Source organism: Rattus norvegicus, chromosome 2 (assembly GCF_021556685.1).
Source record: "Rattus norvegicus strain SHRSP/BbbUtx chromosome 2, alternate assembly SHRSP_T2T, whole genome shotgun sequence".
Classification (NCBI taxonomy): Eukaryota; Metazoa; Chordata; class Mammalia; order Rodentia; family Muridae; genus Rattus; species Rattus norvegicus.
This window is the reverse complement of record NC_141535.1, coordinates 151,928,027-151,949,961: the sequence shown is the minus strand read 5'-3', so window position 1 is coordinate 151,949,961 and position 21,935 is coordinate 151,928,027. Positions and strand designations below refer to the sequence as shown.

General features: G+C 41.8%; 1 long non-coding RNA gene across 1 annotated transcript; it reads right to left on the bottom strand.

The window, feature by feature from the left end:
- Positions 1-258: 258 nt before the first annotated feature.
- On the bottom strand, positions 259-21,056 carry LOC148006701 (uncharacterized). Its single transcript, XR_015675361.1, has 2 exons — positions 20,955-21,056; positions 259-630 (listed from the first exon to the last, which is right to left on the bottom strand). It is a non-coding gene; the product is annotated as an uncharacterized LOC148006701 (long non-coding RNA).
- Between the last annotated feature and the right edge of the window lie 879 nt (positions 21,057-21,935).

Here is a 21,935-nt window from a genome sequence, read left to right as displayed (position 1 = left end):
TGTCGTGCTCCTCCCCGGGAAGACTATTTCTACCATCCTCAGCAGACCTTAGCTGCTTACTCTTTGGGTAGGTTGGAAAACTCGTGGTCTTTCCCCCATCTACATTAGCAATGTCTATGGTTATCCTTGATCACCTCATGCCTGGGCTGTCATATTGGTGAGACTTTATTGGCATAAAGTCCGAAATTACCAGAAGTCACAAACTCACAGCAAACTCTTTGCTCCTCTGGCCCTTACAAAGCTCTCTCCCACTCTTTTTTTTTTTTAAGATTTATTTATTTATTTATTTATTTATTTATGTATTTATTATAAGTACACCGTAACTGTCTTCAGACACACCAGTAGAGGACATCAGATCTCATTACAGATGGCTGTAACCCACCACGTGGTTGCTGGGATTTGAACTCAGGACCTCTGAGAGAGCAGTCAGTGTTCTTAACCGCTGAGCCATCTCTCCAGCCCCTTTCTGCCACTCTTCTGCAATGTTCCTTGAGCCTTAGATGCCAGAGTGTTTTGTAGACATATGCATTGGAACTGGGTTCTACAACCTTGCACTTTGATTGGCTGTGGTTTTCTGTGGTGGGGTAGCCAAGGGAAGTTCCGTTGATGAGGGGTGAGGACTACCCTTATCTGTGGCATAAGGGCAAATAGTTAAAGTGAGTTCGAGATTATCCAGTCTTAGTAAAGTGGTGGTTTTAGTTTCTCCTCAAAGATCCATAACTTTACTAGCACAGGGTTGTGGGCTAGGTTTCCAGTACCAAGCATGATTTAACTCATGTTGAGCAGGATTTCAGTCCAATTAGAGACTACCAAGGTATGTGGGCCCCTGTGAAGCCTTACTGTTACTATACCAGGTACAACACCATATCTTTGACATACTTTCTTTGGAGACTGGGAGGGCATTCCTCTTGCACCTCTCAGCTGAGAGCGTTCAGCAGCTGTGGGGCTAGAGGACACCCCGATACTAGGTCTTGTCCTTCTAAGCTCATTTCAGATTGCATTGCATGGATGTGGTAATAAACTGTATGCTCACTCTTTCCATGCCATAAAGACCTTATTTCATGTCTGTTTTACAGTTCTACCAGAGAAAATGTCAGCAGCATTGTTGACATTCAAAGATAAATATCATCCAATAATTATATTTACTTATTCTTTTTTCTTTCTTTCTTTTTTTTTTTTTTTTCCGGAGCCGGGGACCGAACCCAGGGCCTTGCGCTTGCTAGGTAAGCGCTCTACCACTGAGCTAAATCCCCAACCCCAGTATTCTTTAGATCTACAAAAACTAACACTTAATAATGTTCTTGTCCCCTCCACTGTCTTAAAATACGAAAGAGTTCAGAGAGCAAAGTTCTATAGTTAATTGTCTCTCAACTAAGCACATTTTCTTTTTCTACCATTCTGGGGTGCAGTTTCACAATGTTGTGATTTACTCCTGAAAGAATGAAGTTGAAGAATCATCACCATAGAAGGCAGGATTTTTTTTTTTTTTTTTTTTTTTTTTTTTTTTTTTTTTTTTACAGAGCTTTCTGTGATTTACAGACTTTAAGGTAGGCATACAGAAACACACAGATCCAGGAACCATTTATCTTAGTAAAAAAAAAAAAAAAATGAATGGATTAGGATTACAAATTATCTGCCCCCACCTTTATTTTTCCTATTTTCATTAGCCAGCTACCAACTCTCATAAAATCAACATTTTTGATTTATGACTTAGGATGTTGAGGACTACATTTATCTGTGGCATAAGGGCAAATAGTTAAAGTGAGTTCGAGATTATTCTGCCTTAGTAAAGTGGTGGTTTACTAAGCCAACACTATTCTTTTTAGTTCATAGCTATTTGTTTTACATTATATATTAGCTTCTCCTTTTTCTAATTACATGTTACTTTGTAGGATAGGAGTACACTCATGTGGAGGTCAGAGGACAACTTGTGGGAGTCAGTTTCTCCTTCTACCATATGGGGATCCAAGATCACATCCAGGTCACATGAGTCCTGTTAATTACTTCTGAGGCAGCTCGAGTTGCAGCTTTATTTAAATCGCTGGAGGAAATACATCACAAACACGTGTTTCCCACAATATCTGTTTTTAGTTTGGAATTCCGTTTTCTAACATTTCAAGCCACTGAGACTGAAGTGACAATCAGGAAGCCTGTATGGGTCTAACCATAACTAGGTCCTCTGTCCAAATATTCTGACTGTTAACTTGATATTCTTGAGGGACTCCTAACAGTGGGAGTGGGACTGTCTCTGACTCTTTTGTCTGCCCTTAGGACCCTTCTCCTTCTATCGATTTGCCTCTTTCAGCCATGATTTGAGTGTATGTGCCCAGTCTTATTGTAACTTGTGTGTAACTTGTTATGCCAAGTTCAGTTGATATCCCTGGGAGGCCTGCTTTTTTTCAGAAGGGAAATGGAGAAGCAATGGATTTAGGGGAGAGGGGAGACTGGGAAGAGTGGAGGGAGGGGACACTGCTCTGTCAGAAAGTACTGTATAAGAGAATAATTTTTTAAATGGCCTATACTACACCTGAATACAATATAGTGAATATAAAAATGAATCGCATACATTAATTCCACATCTCCAAATTCAAATTGACCACCCCAAGGACCAGGAACAAGTCCCTAACTGCCCAGGTCTCAACAGGAGTCAGTCAAATTCTATTCGACCACTAAAGGCAACCCAAAGTAAAATGATGTTAACCAATTAGGTTCAGGGCTTCTGTCTGCCTGTTTTTGTCAATTGTTGTAATTCCACTCCTGCCTTACAACAACAGTAACTGTGAAGTGGCTAATCTGGTTTTTGTTTTGTTTTGTTTTGTTTTTGCCGTTTCACTGGTTTTCAGCCCACCTTTATTCATAAAGCTAACTTATTCTGCCTCAGTATATCAGAACACCCACTTTATGGATGTTGCCCAATTCTAGATTTACACACAAAACAATAACTCTATGAAAATTCTAATTTTGTGTCCTGACACCCTTACGGACATGTTTTCTTTAACCCTGCAATTTGTTTGTGGGGACTTAAAGGGCAGGATAGAAATGCCAGCTCAACCATCAGGAAAGAAGCCAAAGATCTGACCTTGTTGCAAACAAAACAAAGGAAGCAACAATGGGGAGGGGAGTCAGGACAAAAAGGGAATTTAGGAAGTGAGCTAATAAAGTGTAAAAAGAGAAAAGACAAAAGGTGCAGTGCCTGGGGGTAGGGATGGGGCACGCTCAGATAGCGCTTGTTTAAAGGTGCCCCCGGCCAGAAAGCAGTGGCTTGAATCCCATCCCTTATAAAACCTTTGCATTTGTTCACTTTAATGTAAATTTAGACGAAGCCTTTTGGCCTTTTAAAGACAACTATTCTCTAAAACATCTCAAGCGTTTCGTGCCCAGCCTTTCAAGACATGATACTTGGATAAGATAATCCAAAGGAAAATTAAAATTTAAAATTACATTAATCTCTTCAGGCTAGGATAAGGTGTCTTATCCCAGTCTTCTTACAGAAAAGCCTCCACGCAATCTCCAGTTTAGAGGGAAGGCATAAATATAGCTCGAAGTTTCCAAATAAATCTAATTGACCTATTTTGTTGTTGTTTCCTTTTAACAGAAGCCCCCAGCTTGGGAGGGGTTAATTATAGTTTCACACAAGAAATGGGTACATTTAAATTTTGAAGAAACTCCCAAAAATGTTCAATTTATGAGCTTGGAGGCCAAGGCACAGAAGCAGCTGGCCACTCACCCCACCCCCGAGGCCCCAGAGCCAGACTAGAAGAGGATTCCGTTGTTGGCGTCACAGGAGACTGGCTCTGCAGGGGGCCTGAGGAGGGTAGCGTCACCGCTCCCAAGGACAGAAGCCTAGTGAGCGAGTTAGAACCGCCCACAGAATGGGTGGAGCAGGGAGCCGCGCGGGCGGGGCTAGCTGACGGCTTCCGACTTCCGGCTTATGCACTACTTTTCCGGTCCGCCCTGTTCCTCTCCACCACCCGCGCGGTTCCCTGCTGGCTTTCCCAGAAATTGAACAGTGGACCCACCTCCGGGGCTGGATGGGGTCCAGGCCTAGAACTCGCTAAGCCCAGCGTATGCTCTCTGGCCGAAAAGCCGCGATCTTTCCTAGCTGAGGCTGAGGACACTGACGTTACTTGTCTGCCGCTCCGTAGCTAGTTGGGTGGAGGGGAAAAAAAAGTTGCCCTGCCTCCCCAGTTCTCAGTGTCCTATCGAGTTCTGGTGACGAAGGTGTTACCAGGGTCCCGTAAACCTTGTAAACATCTTCATAATATCTTTACAAAATTCACTTGCCCCAGAACATTTACTGGTTTTCCTATCAAGAAGATAAAGAGCATGTGATGTCACCGCCATGGCATTTTGAAAGTTCCGAGGTTTTAATGGAGAACAGAAACAGCTTTCTCTCCCACAGTACACGTTGGGACTGTGTGTCCACAAATCCCATACAACACTCTAGGAAATAACATGTTTTGCCAATATTATAGCTTGACATCCAAGTGTCAAGATTTTAAGTTTAAAGCTGAGCCAGACTGACTACCTATAGTAAAATTGACATTGTAAACGAGTCAATACAGTCCCTATAAATAAATATATATTTTTTGTTTTGTTTATCTCTGGATGTCTTGGAACTCGCTCTGTAGACCAGGCTGGCTCGAACTCAGATCTAGCATGCATCTGTCTCCTATGTGCTGGAATTAAAGGCTCGTGCCATCATTAACTGACTGAAATCCTAAAATTTAGGTGTAAACTGTTCTTATATCTAAGTACAAAAGAGTAATCCAGCCAGCACTCCACTGATTCCTGGGAACACTAACTAGAAACCTGGTGGCTTTTGAGAACCCAATGACACACATGAAAGCATTGTGAACTATAAAAGCAATTTTGTGCATATTCCAATGTACTCAGTGTTTATTGACTGGTGAAAAAAAATTCTTCTTTGGGATGGTTTGGAGGTACAGCAGACAGCAGCATCTGCTTCTATGGTGTGTCTGTGACACTATAAAGAAACATAATATCCATCACCAATGCAAAACTTTTCCCCAGGGAGGTCAATGTTACAGTGTTTACAATTGAGTCCAACTAAAATTTCCTAGAAAGTACCCTCTGATGTGTTTTCAGAAATTCTTTTCCTTAAGTTACAAAATGAGTATTGTTCATTGTGATGTCACAGTCCTCCCAAAGCTTTAAGGTTAACCAAGTTGCTATCCCAAAAAAGAACCTGGGTGGGAATCAGGAAGAACATTTTAGAAACATCCTATGTTACTACCCAAGTCAGTGACTGCCATATCAAAATCCTTCATTTTGCAAAGTTTAAACTGAACAACCAAAAATTTTTAAAATTAACCCTATTAACAGAATCTTAAACATTTCTACATTCTCTTTCCATAAACTCAACCAACAGAGGAAAGATGAAAGGAGTCAGCCTGTCAAATCTGTAATAAATAATTTACATGTAACGTGGACTAATTAAGGAAGAGTAAAGAAGCCAACTCCTCTCCTTTTATTGATGGACAGATCTCTAGATTGACATATACAGCAATTAAGCATATCTCTTGACTAGATTGGTTGTTTAGAGGCTTTGGGGATTTTTAAAAAAAAGATAATCCTTGTAGGCTTCAAGGTACATAGGCCTTTGTAGAAGCTTGACTATATTCTCAAAGCACCAGGTTGTGCTTTGAACCCAGGTTGGAGAGAATCTCCATCTAAGTCAGTGGTTTCTCAACCTTCCTAATGCTGCAACACTTTATTATATAGTTTCTTCATGTTGTGGTGAACCCCCAACCATAAAATTATTTTCATTGCTACATCATACTGTAAGTTTGCTACAGTATAATAAATTATAATCTAAATATCTCTATTTTCTGATGGTTTTAGGCAACCCTGAAGGGGTTGAGACCCACAGGTTAAGAACCACTGCCCTAAATCCTCTCATGAAGAATGAATTATAAATACAGTCCACAGGGAGACTATAAATGAGGCTTGATCTGACCTTAGGTGAGATGGTATTCATGGTAAAAGGATATTTTTGTCACCCACATGTGCAGATGGCCAAAACTTCTGTAGAACATGGGCTTCAGTCCCTTATGGAGGTAGAAATGGCTTCCCTAATCCACAAGGGAAACCAGGAAGTCTAGTCGTTCAGCTGGAAACCATCAGGTCCCACATGGTGTGGGGAGAACAAAGTCCCAAAAGCTGTCCTCCGACATCCACTCTCATGCCATACCATACCATGCCTGCCACACACACACACACACACACATTAAAATGTAAAAAAAAAAAAAACTATGTGACACCAAAAAAGCATGCCACAAATAGTTAATTTTGACAATGTAATGGCACCAGTGTAGTGAGATGACTCAACAATTAAAACTGCTTGCTCTGCAAACATGAAGACCTGAGTTGAGCCAGGCAGTGGTGGTCCAGAGCTTTAATTCCACCATTCCAGAGGCAAAAACAGGCAGAAGCAGGCAGATCTCTGAGTTTAAGGCAGGCTTGGTCAAGAGAGTCCAGGGCTGCCAACTTAACACATGATATCCTGTCAGCTGATGGAAACCATGTAGACAGGCACACACTATCTTTGGAGTAGTCCTGAAAAACTTATTTAAACATAGGGAAACAATCAACCAAATCCAAATCGATAGCACTGCAGATACATTCACTTCAAATGGATTTTTTATGTACTCAAATATATAACAAAATAAATTAAGGAACTCCTTGTTGGGGTTCAGGAATTGCCACACAAACCATAAGAACACCAATCTCAGTTCATCAAGAATAGTTTACTGAACCCACACCCTAATACTGATCCTATCAGGAACACAAAAAGGGATCAGGAACCTAATTGTGGTGCCGGTCTGTTCTCAGGGCAGGCCTATAAAGGAAAAAATAACCCACAAAAACCACGGTGAGCTCATGCACAGGTGCAGGAAGTTGCCCACTGGTCGGCTCTGACTCAAGCTATTTTAGACATAACGATTCATATTGACCTTTGATTCGATGGGTCCTGCATAAAGCTTTGTGGAATTTCTTAAGATTTACAAACTTCCTACAGAACATACTGAACATGACAGGGGATGTGGTCAGCATGATCCTGCTCCGAGTCAAGTTATTCTTCTGTGTACCATGACTGGCAGGCATGCTACAGCAACAGTATGAAATAGTTGGCAGGCATGGAACAAAATGGCTACAGCTATGTCAGAGAGGGTGAGGGTAGACCTCAACATTCCTCTAAAGTGAATGATGCATAGGGAATTGTTTGTTTGAAGAACATCATCACTGAAGAGTTCATTATTTCTGGTTTTATGTTTAAATGTTCAAAATTATAATGTTCATTAGATTTCCAGAGTTATTGTTTCCAGTAAGAAAATGAAATATAAAAAAACCTTCAAATAGCCTAATTCTTTAACATTTCTTTAGTTTCTGGGTTTTTCCACCCATTTTTGTTTAATTTTTCAAGACAGCGTTTTATTGTATAGTCCAGGCTATCCCAGAACTCACTCAGTAGACCAGGCTCAACTCGAACTCACATAAATCTGCCTGCTTATGCCTCCCAAGAACTAGGGCTAAAGGCGGGTGACACCACTTGCCCAGCCTCCTCTCCTTTTTTTCTTCAGGGAAATTCTCCTCGTGTTGAATGTATTTTCATAAAAGAAAGCCTAGGCGAGAGAGATGAATCCGTGGGTGTGGCCTTCTGGGCTTTAATGCTCTTGTCCTAGCTGTCTGGGAGTCAGGCTTCCACTAGCAGCCTTCAGATGAAGATGTAGAACTCTCAGCTCCTCCTGCACCAGGCCTGCCTGAATGTTGCCATGCTCCCACCTTGATGATAACAGACTGAACCTCTGAACCTGTAAGCAGCCCCAATTAAATGTTGTCTTTAAAAGGCTTGCCTTGGTCACGGTGTCTGTTCACAGCAGGAAAACCCTACCTAAGACAGTGGGTAAAGGTGTTTGCCCCAAATGCCTACCTTTCTGGTTCCATCCTGGAGTCCATGTAAAGGTAGTGTTGGGGCCTTCCCTGATAGAATAGCTGTAGTGATTTTGATCCATGCCTGCCAGTCATTGATGCAGAAAAATAGCTTGATTCACAACAGGGTCATACTGACCAAATACGATATTATGTTCTGAATATTCTGAAGTTTGTTAATCTTAAGATATTCTACAACCATAAGTTCTGCTTAGGGCCAATCAGAATAAATGTAAGTTAAAACTGTTCTGTCCAGTTAGTCAAACTAGCTTGAGTCAGAGCTGACCACTGGGCAGCACTTCATGTGCACTTGCAAATGAGCTCATTGTGTGCTTTTTTTGTTTTGTCTTTTTGGGTTTTTTTCCTTTATAAGCTAGCTTATCCTGAAAAATGTTTGAGGTCCAGTCTTAGCTCCTGGGTCTATGCTGATCAATTAGTCTTGGGGTTAATAAACAGGGCCAGTCAATGAACCAGCCCTGTTTAACTGAGGCCTGAGTCTGAATTGTTTATAGTTTGTGTGATGATTCCTCAACTTCAACAGGTAAAGGGAGTAATCAATTTGTACTCTGACCTCTACACACATGCCATTGTATACCCCATACACACACACACACACACACACACACACACACACACACACACACACGCAAAGAAAGAAGGGAAGGAAGAGGAGGAGAAGACATCTCAAAAACAAGGAAACCAGGACTTTTGTTTGTAAGATTTCATGAGAGGATGAATTCCTTATCCTAACTTTGATAAGGATCATCCACCACACATCAATGGCCTACTCTTAATTACCCTAACCAACCTTTCAACCTTTCAATGATCCCCTTAGCTGTGTTTAATGGATTTTGAAATGCCACGCACTAGAAGTGAAAGCTGACATATGTATCATGAGATTTCCAGAGGCTATGCTGAGACAAATAGCACCTCTGGCATATAAGTGGTTGTTGCTGTAAAATTATTAAAAATGCTTTCTTTTACCCTGCACTAGGTCGGGCACCTTGGTGTCCCAAGATAATCTAGTAGATATCTTCATCTTAGTCAGCAAAGCATCTCACCCACTTTGCTCTAGCCCATATCACACTGCCGATGGCAACAATCTCTCTACGCATCTAGTTCCCAAGGCAAGTTTCCACCATGACAGATAAACACATCCCAATTTCGTGGCAGGCTAACGTGTCTAGCCACCACACACTCTCTTGAACTCAAATTGCCACATGAAAGAACATACAACACAATAACCTCTGATCCCATTGATGATATATAATTGCTCATCTAGACACACAAAGCCCTGTACACATCCATCCCTTAAGAAAATTCATAACACTCAGTGGTAGAGCGCTTACCTAGGAAGCGCAAGGCCCTGGGTTCGGTCCCCAGCTCCGAAAAAAAGAACCAAAAAAAAAAAATTCATAACAACCCGTAAGTGTGTGGGGAGGAATCTTAACACCCGCCTCCGTGATCTCTCAGCTGCTTCTCCCTCTTCCCATTCCAGTCTCCCCCTCTTCCCTCAAACTTTTCCCATGTCAACAGAACAGAGTAAAGAATGTTGCACAAGAGAAGACAAAGTGTGTTTAGTCTTTCAAAGCTCTGGGTTCAAGTTCCAGTAACGCACAGCCAGTAGCTCTGCACTTATCCCCTTTCTTCTTTCCCCTCATCATGGTTCCAGAAAAAGTCTTGGGGCTGACACACATTCTGAAATAAGCACTGTGGGGAGATGACTGGCAGGAGGTATGAGGGTAGGAAGTGGGGAAGAGGGCAGCTTCATCCAAACCACATTCACTAAATATAGATATCGGGTATCCCCAGGGGAAAACTGAAGAAGGAAGTCAGGATTCCGGACAGACAAAATAACATGTCCACCTCATTTCTCAACACATCCAGAGATTGCTTACCTCAAATCTGCTCTGTTTTCTGCCTAAAATGTTCCTCCATATTTGTCCTGATGACGAATGCCTTATATGTAATCTTTAAAAAAAAAACCAAAACAAAAAAAAACCCTGCACCACACAGTATCTAACACCTTTGCTTTTCAACAAAATTACTTTATCCTTTGAGCCATTTTTGTGTCTTTTACCAATTTCTATTAAACAGCATTAGAAATTTTCAGAACCATTTACATATAGTTATAGCTACATATCTACACACACTATGCATATAGAAGTAGAGGAGTTTTTCTTCTTCTTCTTCTTCTTCTTCTTCTTCTTCTTCTTCTTCTTCTTCTTCTTCTTCTTCTTCTTCTTCTTCCTCCTCCTCCTCCTCCTCCTCCTCCTCCTCCTCCCCCTCCTCCTCCTCCCCCCCCCCTCCTCCTCCTCCTCCTCCTCCTCCTCCTCCTCCTCCTCTTCTTCTTCTTCTTCTTTCTTTTTTTCGGAGCTGGGGACCGAACCCAGGGCCTTGTGCTTGCTAGGCAAGCGCTCTACCACTGAGCTAAATCCCCAACCCCCTAGCAAAATGACTGCTCTGGCAAGGGATCACCTCCAAAGACCTTATAGCTCTGTGTGATCCAGCTGGAATGACACACCTTCTGGCTGGAATACAGACATACCCTCAGAACATCTTTTAATCCCAAACAACAAAGGTAGTTTGTGAGGAAGCAGCCATGTTTGAAACTGAGGTCTAATTGAGGAGCAGAGGAAATAATAATCAGAGAAAGGTCTGACAGAATGCACTAGAGGTAGAGTATGACCAACTCTTTCGAGGACAAGAAAGAGAGACTACTTAGGATAGCAAGTGGCTTGGGGAGGGGATGGGGGTGTCAGTGTGGAGAGCTTTTGGGGCCACTTCTAAGAATTTGGCAGGAATTTGACACTGAGCTAGGACCAGGAATTAGGTTCAAGGTAAACACAGCTGAGGAATATGTGGGGTATTCTGATTCCTTTTATCTTAGTCATTCTGTAAGCCCCCACCCCCGACACAGACACTACAGGATTTTGTCTGTTGCCTTGTTTGATATTGCCTTGTTTGAGTACTTTGATCTAATAACTGACCCTACTTGCGTGTACCCAGAATGGGTAAAAGCAGACTGGGAAAAAATGAAGGTGCTTCAGCTTCAGCACTGGCTGGAGTCATGTTATAATGTTGCCTAATTGTCTTTTCTTTCTTTAACCCTCACTCCTTCCCATGAAATTCTTTTGACTGACTGAGCTGGCTTGGTCAGGGATAGTTTTGCAAAGGCAAGTTACAAGTGAAGACAGAACAAGCCAGAGAATGAGAAGGAGCCAGAAGATTAGAACAGATTGCCAGAGTTAGTTTGAGGCCAAGTACAGCAATTCAGTTAAAAGCTGAGAGAAGTCCGTTGAATCAGTCAGCTTGGAGAGGAGTTTTAAGCCAGCTGAGTTGGACCAGCCAGAGTTCACAAAGAACTAGAAAGAGAGAGCTTATTCAATATTAAGCCTCTAAGACAACAATTCTATCTGGCAAATAAAAGTTAATTTCACACACACACACACACACACACACACACACACACACACACACACACACACCACACACACAGGCTCAGGGGTAGAATACTTGCTGAAAGTTACCCTCTGACCAATACCAGCACACAATGGTACTTACTGTCCACATACCCCTGAAAATATGTTCACTTAACTTGGGAATTGAACTCAGTTCATTACATTTAGTAGCCAAGTACCATTATCCTACACCATGTCATTGGCCCCTGACAATTTTTTAAATCCCACATTTTCACTGATAAGAAAGAAATCATAATGAGCTGTGGCATGCAGACAGACATCTGATTTTTTCCCCACTCCCTGATTTTGTTTTTTTAAGCAATACAGACACTGAAAGAATTTTTATGGTATAAACTTCAACTTCCCAGAAAAAAAGAAAAGCCACACCCATGTTAGACTATAAAAGGCTGAATGATGATGGGTCAGAACTTGGTATTTTTACAGAGTTAGAACATCGTGGATCCAGAGCTAAATTATTCTGAGATATATTTAGCCCACTTAACAGCCATTCTTTGCTCACCCTCCTGACCAAACATCCTTAATCTTATGTGTGAATGTTTGACTGCATGTGGTTATGTACACCAGGTATGTATGACTGCAGAAGTCAGAAGAGCAGGCGAGACTCTCTTCTCAAACTAGAGTTTGAGGTGGTTGTGAGCTACCATGTGAACCTTTGGCCTCTGAAAGTGCAACCAGTGCTCCCAACTACTGAGCCATTATGCTGGCTAGCTTTACGTCAACTTGACGCAAACTACAGCTATCTGAGAGGAGGGAACCTCAGAATGTCTCCATAAACTCTGGCGGTAGGTAAACCTGGAAGGCATTTTCTTAATTAGTGATTAATGGGGGAGGGCCAATTGTGGGTGGTGCCATTCCTGAGCTGGTGATCCTGGGTTCTGTAAGGAGGGAGACTGAGCAAGCCATGAGGAGCACGCCAGTAAGCAGCATCCCTCCATGGCCTCTGCATCAGCTCCTGCCTCCAGGTCCCTGCCCTCTTTGAATTCCTACCATCATTGCTTTTAATGATGAGTAATGAGGATGTATGAGTAAAATAAACCCTTTCCTCCCCAACATGCTTTTGGGCATGGTGTTTCATGATAGCAAAGGTGACCCTAACTAAGACAGCCACCTATCTCCAGTCCCTGGCCTGACATCCTCTTGACAATCAGGTAAAACTTTGGAAGTGTATTCTTAGCAAACCACTAACTTCTACTAAAGTATCTGCAACCTGAAACAGTGTTTCCACTGGGAGTGCAACCTACCTACTTGAGCTCCCCACAAATATATTTGGTCAATGCATTTATGACTTTGTTTTGGAACTGCTATAATGTATCAGCTCCCGTGGTGGTATATATATGAGTCTATTCTTGGATGTCTTAGTTAGGATTATAATTTCTATGTTGAAACACCACACCCAAAAGAAGTTGAGAAAGAAAATTTATTTGGATATATCCTGAGTCGGTCAACTGAGGGAAGCTACAGCAGGAACTCAAGTTGGGGAGAACCTGGAGGCAGGAGTTGATGTTGAGGCCATGGAGGAGTGCTGCTTACTCGCTTGCTATATATGGCTTGCTCAGTGTAGTTTTACAGAACCTGGGACTGCCAGCCCAAGGCTGTCACAGTCTACACTGGCTGGGCCCTCTCCCACCAATCACTAATTAAGAAAATTTTACAGAGACATTCTCTCAATTGAGGTTCCCTCCTCTCAGATAACTATAGTTTGTGTCAAGTTGACATAAAACTAGCCAGCACAGTGGGTCATATTTGACTCAGAATAAACTATCTCTTAATAACTTTTGAGTGTGGAGTTGTGTTTTGCACTAACAATGTCATGTTGACCAAATATTTGTTAAGGCTAATGATAATGTAGGCTTGCATTTTTATCTCGAAGTTTCATGTGAGTAGCAATTATCTTTATAAGACTTTATTATCCTTTATACTAGGTTGCAAGAATTGTTCCTTCACATGTGGTTGCTGGGAAAGTTTAAGGATTGTATAAAGTATACAAAGAAAACCACGAATGCTTCCTTCTCTCCCACCTCCATTCCAGAATATTGGTTTGGCTGCTGTTCTGAAGACTGAATCCAGACCTCAGCTACTCTTGTTACTTCTCTATTTTTTTAAAAATATATATGAGTACACATAGCTGTCCTCAGACACACCAGAAGAGGGCATATGATCCCATTACAGATGGTTGTGAGCCACCATGTGGTTGCCGGGAATCGAAAGACCAGAACCTTTCCCCAAAACACAAACAACCAATTTATCACATTGTTGGTTTGTATAGTATCTTAGTTACTATGGCGAAACACCATGATGAAAAACAACTTGGGAAGGAAAGGGTTTATTTGGCTTACACTTCCACATCATAGTCCATCAAGAAGGGAGTCAGGACAGGAATTCAAAGCAGGGCAGGAGCTGGAGGCAGGAGCTCATTCAGAGGCCATGGGAGGGCTGCTCAATGGTTTGCTCCTCATGGCTTGTTCAGTGTCTTAGGGTTTTATTGTTGTGAAGACACACCATAATCATGTACATGACTCTTACAAAGAAAAACATTTAACTGGGGCTGGCTTACAGTCTCAGAGGTTAGCATTAATGTCATGGTGGGAAGCATGGCAGTGTGCAGGCAGACATGGTGCTGGAGAAGGAACTGAGAGTTCTATATCTTGATCCGCAGGTAGCAAAGCGATACAGACACACTGACCATGTTTGAGCATATGAGACCTCAAAGCCCACCCCGCAGTGGCACAGGTCCTCCAATACCACCACACCTACTGCAACAAGGTCATGTCTCCTAATAGCCTCTCTATTGGCTTATGGGTGTGTGTGTGTGTTGTGTGTGTGTGGTGTGTGTGTGTGTGTGTGTGTGTGTGTGTGTGTGTGCACCATTTTTATTGAAACTATTCAGTCTGCTTTCTCATAGAACCCAGGACCACCAGCCCAGGGGTAGCTCTACCCATAATGGGCAGGTTCCTCCCCCATCAATCACTAATTCACTAATTAAGAGAATGCCTACAGACATGGTCTGCAGCCTGATTTTATGGAGGCATTTTATCAGTTTCCCTTCTCTTAGATGACTCTAGCCTGTGTCAAACTGACAAAACTAGCCATCATACACAGTACATTATATTCCTTAAAGAAAGAATTGTATCCATCACTATCTCCCCAATGCCCAGACCAGAGCCTTGCACGTACTTGTCAATAAATAAGATTTTAAAAATTGATGAATTTTTCACAGCCATCAATCCAAAAGTCCCTGGGGCCACAGTAGGCATTAAATCCTGACCATTAGGTGGGTAATTTTTATTTCCTAGGACAAAAAAGGTAAGTGTATTTGTGTATTCTGACTTCACCTGACAACCTTTGGGAGTTTACTGTTGATTTTCAATGACACAGTCATGGTTATTCATGGTAATAAGTTTCCCAGGAAAAATCAGAAACTTTAGTTGCTCTTCACGACATCCTTTTACAGGTGAAAAAAAGTTTAAGGAATTGCCTATATTAAGTAATTTGCTTAAACTCTATAAGCTATTAAACAACAGTGCTTTTTACTCGGTGAGTATTTTCAAGCCCGGCTCTTTACTTTTCTGTATTGACAAGAAATAGCAAAAATATAAAGTAAAATAAATTATTGGGTGTAGTGGTACACATATTTAATCCCAGGATTTGAGAGGCAGAGGCAGGCAAAAAACCTGTGAGTTCAAGTCCAGCATGGTCTATAAAGATAGTTCTAGAACTCCTGTGGGGAGACAGAGAAACCCAGTCTGGAAAAAATAAACAATCTCAAAACAAACAAGCAAGAAATGGAGAAAAATCTACAAGCATGTAAGTTTTATGTTTTGTTTGTGTTTACTTCCTGTTTCCTTTTCCTGAGACTGGAAGAGGGGGTCATGTAGCTCAGGTTGGCCTGTATCTATATGGAGTGGAGGGTGACCTTGGACTCCTGGTCCTCTTGCTGTCTCCACCTCCGAAGTTTTGTTTGCAAGCATGTACCAGCATGGCTGGCTGGCCCAGTTCTTTAAGACAGAGTCTTAGACATTACCCTAGGTCGGCATCAACAGTCTCCAGTCTCAGTGTCTGAGTGTTGGAATTGCAGACAAATGCCAGAGTCTTGTTTTGTTTTAATTTAACTACAATGTAATAGCCTTTGGTTATAAGACAACAAATTCACATGTATAAGAATTAGGACCTAAAAATATGGAGGCCAACTTTCTACCTATTAAATTCACCGTCACCCAGGCCTGAGAGACGGCTCAATAGTTAAGAGCACACACTGTTGTGGGGCTGGGAATTTTGTTATCAAAACAATTCCAGAGGACCTAAGTTCAGTTCCCAGCAACCACATCAAGCAGCTTATAACTCCCTGTACCTCCAGCTTCAGGGGGATCTGACCTCTGACTTCCACAGGGGAACCTATACTTACATGCACGCGCGCGAGCACACACACACACACACACACACACACACACACACACACACACACTACTTTTTCTGTCAAGTTGACACAAACTTGTATCACAGAGAGGAGGGAGCCTCAATTAAGAAAATGTCTCCATAGGGGCTGGGGATTTAGCTCAGTGGTAGAGCGCTTACCTAGGAAGCACAAGGCCTTGGGTTCGGTCCCCAGCTCCGAAAAAAAAAGAACCAAAAAAAAAAAAAAATGTCTCCATAAGATCTGGCTGTAGGCAATTTCTTTGTTTGTTTTTCTTTTTCTTTCTTTTTTTCAGAGCTGGGGACCGAACCCAGGGCCTTGCGCTTGCTAGGCAAACACTCTACCACTGAGCTAAATCCCCAACCCTAGGCAATTTCTTAATTAGTGATTATTTGTGGGAAGGCCCAGCCAAGGCCCAATAGTACCACCCCTGGGTTAGTGGTCCTGGCTTCTATAAGAACCCATAGGTCCTATAAGAAAGCAGGCTGAGCATGTCACAAAGGAGCAAGCCAGTAAGCAACACATTCCTCCCATGGCTACTGTAAAAATTCCTGCCTCCAAGTTCCTGTCCCGTTTAAGTTTCTATCAGGACTTTCTTCAATGATAAACTATGATATGTAAGCAAAATAAACACTTTCCTCCCCAGGAGGAATGTTTTTGGCTATGTTGTTTTAGCAGAGTAACAGAAAGTCTAAGACATAGACATAATTAAGACAATAAAAATACATCTAAAGACATTAACACTGATAATTTCAAGAAGCAGATGCTATTTTATATACATGTAAAATGTAAACTTTCTAAATACTAAGATGTGTGTATACATGTGTGTGTATATAGATACTTACTAAAGATCTAGTCCACCTAATTTACTCAAGATAATGTATTGATTCGTAGCTGATTTGAACAGGGCACAAACATCACAAGGCATGGGCATCTAGAGTGGCTCGCAGTCTCATTCCAAAACTCACTGGCTTTTTTCCTATTCACAGTAAGTAGGCATTTTACCATTGATCTACATCCCAAGTCTGATCACAGGCTTCAGACGATGCTTACAGGTATTGATGAACTATTAAGAATAAGTATTAATTTTCATATGAAACAGCTTTCGTTTAAAATTCTTAAAATGTTGCTGCTCATAGGCACATCAGTGGCTGACGTTTGACAGTGTCATAAGACAGTGCCTTAAACCCAAGAGAGTAAACAAGCAGAGCCTGTCAGCACTGTATGCAGTTGGGGTATGTGATTTGCTACGAACAGGACTAACTACATTTGTCAAGGATGCTATCTTACCCCCATTTAACCTGCGGGCCTGTGCTACACGGGTGGTGGTACCCTTCTCCATTCTGCAGGCTTTCATTCAGTCTACTTTTCTCGGCATACATAACTGACTCTCACTGGTTGTCTAACTCAGAATTAAGTGACAACTGACCTTTATTCCTCGTTTTAGAGATGGCTGGCTTCAGTCTGGTGGGCCACATTCAACAGAAAAAAACTTGATTGTGGCTTTTCTCTTTTTACGGGGCCTTTGGGATAGAGATGCTAGTGAAGTTTTATCTTTGTTTGCAGAACTGAAAGTCACCATGTGTCCTAGGGCTGTAGCAACAAATGGCCACCACGTAGGGGATCAAAGGAATACACATTTGTTTACTGTCTGGGGTTAGGTCTCCAAACTTCACTAGGCTGAAACCAAAGTGTCCCAAGGCCAGACTTCCTAATGTGGTCATGCCCTGAAGCTGTCTTCCTACTCATGAACCGACCAAAATCCAAACTAGACGGACAATTTCTGACATTAAATGCCCCAAAGAATGGACAAATGTTTGTCAAAAATAAACACTTGGACTTTCATGATATTAATTCTAATCTAGCTCTAAAAACAGTTTGGTGGAATCAATGGCTTGGCAGCTTATCAAAACCAGGCGCCTTACCTCTTTGGGCACACACATTTATAGATATACCTCCAAAACTGCCCCCATAGCCTGTCTGTGCTCAAAGTCCAACACTTCTATTTTTTGGAGTTGAAGCCTTCTCCAGAGGGCAAGCAGCAATACCAGCAGGCCTCCTGTCGGAGTGGAGGTTGTGGACTTACTATAAGGACACAGAATAGAGCAGATGTGGAGCCCCGACAGCTGTAGTACAAAACACTACAAAGAGAAGACCATGGTATGAATGGGGCCTGGAGCTTTCTACTTCATATTCATAGTCTGGAAATGATCCAGTCTGGGGGTCTTGATTGGATTTTCTCTGCCAGTTTTAAAGAGCTAAAAGGCAGGAAAAATCCTGGAGGCAACAGGTAGCAACAGGAAATCTCAAGCACCTCAGAGTCAACAGTTAAAGGCAGAAGTTTATTGGAGGGTGAGGGATGCATCCAGACAGCAGACACACAGAGAAAAAGATCCTCTGCAAAGCAAATAGGATACTCTGAAGATGAAGTCTCTTCTTGGGGTATGGGAGTTCTAAGGCCTCTAAAGAGTCAACCCTACCTTTGGGCTGGTCAGTCTGAAGAAGATGGAATGGTTGATTGGTCTGAAACATGTGACTTGTCCTAAATAGGCCTTGAATTTGTTGAGTCAGTCCATCAGTAGGAGACAAAGGCTGCTAGGCTTTTGTCTCAAGTCCAGAGGTTGAGGAAGAATTTGGCCATCTTGGAAATTCCATGACTTTTACTTAGCCATGACGCCTCTGTCTACCTACCAAGGAGTCTAACTCTCACGATGACAGCACAGAACTGAATGTTTTTGGTCATGAAACTAAAGGAATAATTTTAATTCATGAAAGAAGATAGCAAGAGTAAAGGTGATCTCCACCAATCATGGGTTCAGTCCCTGAGACCAACATGGTTGAAGGAAAAAACCAATTCCTATAAGCTGCCCTTAGGCCTTCACATGCTTGCTCTGGTGTGCACAAACACACAAATACAACAAAAATCAGTCATATGGTTAGTTAACTTGTGTGGTCTATGCCCTGGTTTCTGCTGCCTTAGAAATTTGACTCTGAGACTCACATTCTACCTGATGTCCTTTATCATGACTTTTCCTTCCTTCCTTCCTTCCTTCCTTCCTTCCTTCCTTCCTTCCTTCCTTTCTTGGCACCTATTGGTTACCTAAACACTCTTCTAGGAAGTCCTTCATTTGGAGCTTAATTTCATTTTATTTTAGGCCCTTTTTGTGGTGTGTTATTAAATTCCTGTAGTATAATAGTGAATGAATGATTACTGAAGGGGTTGGGGATTTAGCTCAGTGGTAGAGAGGTTGGGGATTTAGCTCAGTGGTAGAGCGCTTGCCTAGCAAGTGCAAGGCCCTGGGTTCGGTCCCCAGCTCCGAAAAAAAAAAAAAAAAAAAAGGAATGATTACTGAAGAAATAAAAGTACCAATATTGGTTTTAGAACTTAAAAACTAATATTTAAATGATAGCCAAAAGACACACTTGCCAGAATGCTGCATCTAATGTCATGAGAGCCATTTAAACACAGGGAATAAGATACTTTAGTATCTCAGGAAAGCCATTAGTCTTTCTGGTATCATCTGAATTCCACCTGTCTTAAAGCAGTAAAAATGTAACTTTCACTAAATTTCCTCTGAGACACATAGAACTCTGGTTGAACTAATAGGATCCCTGTCTATAAAGATAAGCAAGGCTGGGTGTGGTGGCTCAGGCCTCTAACACCAGCACTTGGGAAGCTAAGGCAAGATAGCTGCATCATGGCCAGCAATAAATGATAATAGTAATAACAGTAGAATATTATGTGTGTATACACACATTTATACTTATTCGATTCAGTCATTTGCCTCCCAACAGCCTCGCTTGACTGGACTTGTTTCCACTAATGCTTTTCTGTGAATAACATATGTCTTTACTCTTCCCTGAATCTTGATAATTCTAAATAAGCCTTGTCTTTCCACAGTTTAACATGGCTGTTTTGGAAGTGGATAGTAATTTGGAAATAAAACTTTCTCCATTGATAACTTACAATGTAATGGTTTTTTTCCAAACTTAGATTATATCATAGAAAGAATATGACAGTTACTTGACAAACAAAACCTCGAATAGTCATTGGCCCATCACCTCCTCTGGATTAGTCATGAATGGTACTTTAGTGACGTAATGAGGAACAAGTATTTATAACATGTTGAGCCATCTCTTCCTATGGTAGGGACGAAGGTCCTTGTGCTCACAGATAAGCAACAGGGGAACCAGGAATGCTTTGTTTTTTCAAGACAGGGTTTCTCTGTGTAACCCTGGTTGTCCTGGGACTTGTTCTATAGACTAGGCTAGCCTCAAACTTAAGAGATCCACCTGCCGGGCTGGAGAGATGGCTCAGCAGTTAAGAGCACCCGACTGCTCTTTCAGAGGTCATGAGTTCAATTCCCAGCAACCACATGGTGGCTCACAACCATCTGTAAAGAGATCCGATGCCCTCTTCTGGTGTATCTGAAGACAGCTACAGTGTACTTATATATATAATAAATAAATAAATCTTTAAAAAAAAAAAAAAAAAAAGAGATCCACCTGCCTCTGCCTCCCAAGTGCTGGGACTAAAGAAAGGTGTGTACCACCACCTCCAGGTAGAAACCAGTAACCTTAATCACAGAGTTGTTCCTTCAAAAGAAGGCGTGTATAATTTGTTACCCACCCAGAAGGCTGGAAGCAGATGTCACTAACAGTCTGGTGACCTTTTCTGCCGTGTGGCCAAGACCACATCAAATCTTCCAGACTCTTATCATGAGCATGTCATCTACAGAACTGATCATTATGGAAGGTATCAATGTAGTCAATCTATATGGATTCTATGTCACATGTACTTTACAAAGTATTGATAAAGTCACACCTTAAACTTTATTGTCCACATGGGATTGAGTTAAATATCACCAAGAAAATTTTCACCAAATTGTGCTGTGCCTAAAATATGCCTAGACTTGGTGGTGCAGCTATCTGAATCAGTTCTGCTGATGAGGACCCATATTCCTGTAAGTAACCCTCATAAAACTCATTGGTTCACCCGGTTGTTCTTTGGTGGTATCCATACTTTGGTCTGTGGTAGGTTCCCTATCTTTGGTGAGTAGTTGATGTGTCTAGTGTCTCACTAGGAAAAGTTTTGTCCCACGACATACCTCTTCCCTGGACTTGTGTCTCCTGTGCTTTCACAGGTTTGGATAAGAAATGCCTGCCACACATGGATCCCGGGAAGATCTTGTCCTTTAGCTAGTGGCACTGAGAGGTGATTTAATCACAAAGGCACATACCTCATAGATGGGTTAATCCCCTAATGAGGTCATAGCTGGACAAGCAGTTAGGAGTTGGTGACCTCCTTGAGGAACACGACCTCTGGATATATTCCTCCTTGAGGAGCGTGACCTCTGGATATATTCCCTCTTCTTTCTGTCGGTGGCAAGGGATTTGGTTTTACCAAGTTCCCACACCATAAAGTTCTGCCTATACAGGGGCCACATGGCTGTAGCCTGAAACCTCAGAGACCATAAACCAAAATAAATACTCATTGTAAATTTTCTACCCGGTGTCAGTGACAGAAAGCTATTACAATCATAAACTTTTTGTTTTCTGAGATTTTTGTTGAGTACTGGTATTCCTGCTCTACACAGGGGCTTTGGTTTTTTTTGGGGGGGGGGACGACTTTGTTTCATTTTGAAGATTTTATTATATAGTTCTGACTGGCTTGGGATCAGTCTACCCTCTACTCAAGAGATCCACCTGTCTTTGTCTCCAGACTGCTGGGATCACAGGCCTGTCCCAATACACTCAGCAAAAATGAGCTGTAAAAATACCTTGCTTTGGTGACATCACTGACAATTATTAAGATGTATCCAAATTCTTCTACAGGTTCAAGGTTAAGGCACGTTTCATCAAGAAATTAAGCCTTAACAAAATAAAAATACCAAACCTTTGCACTGAGGTAAGGAGATTTTTTTTTTCCTCCCTAGAGGATATCTCAGAGGATTGAGCTGGAATAAAAAGATCATTGAGAGGCCACAGATCAGTTGTTTCACGGTCGACCTCAGCTATTTGGGACTTTTAGTGTGGACATAAAAACCACAGCTCTCATCTTAAAGGGAATAAAAGATGGTTGATTCTGG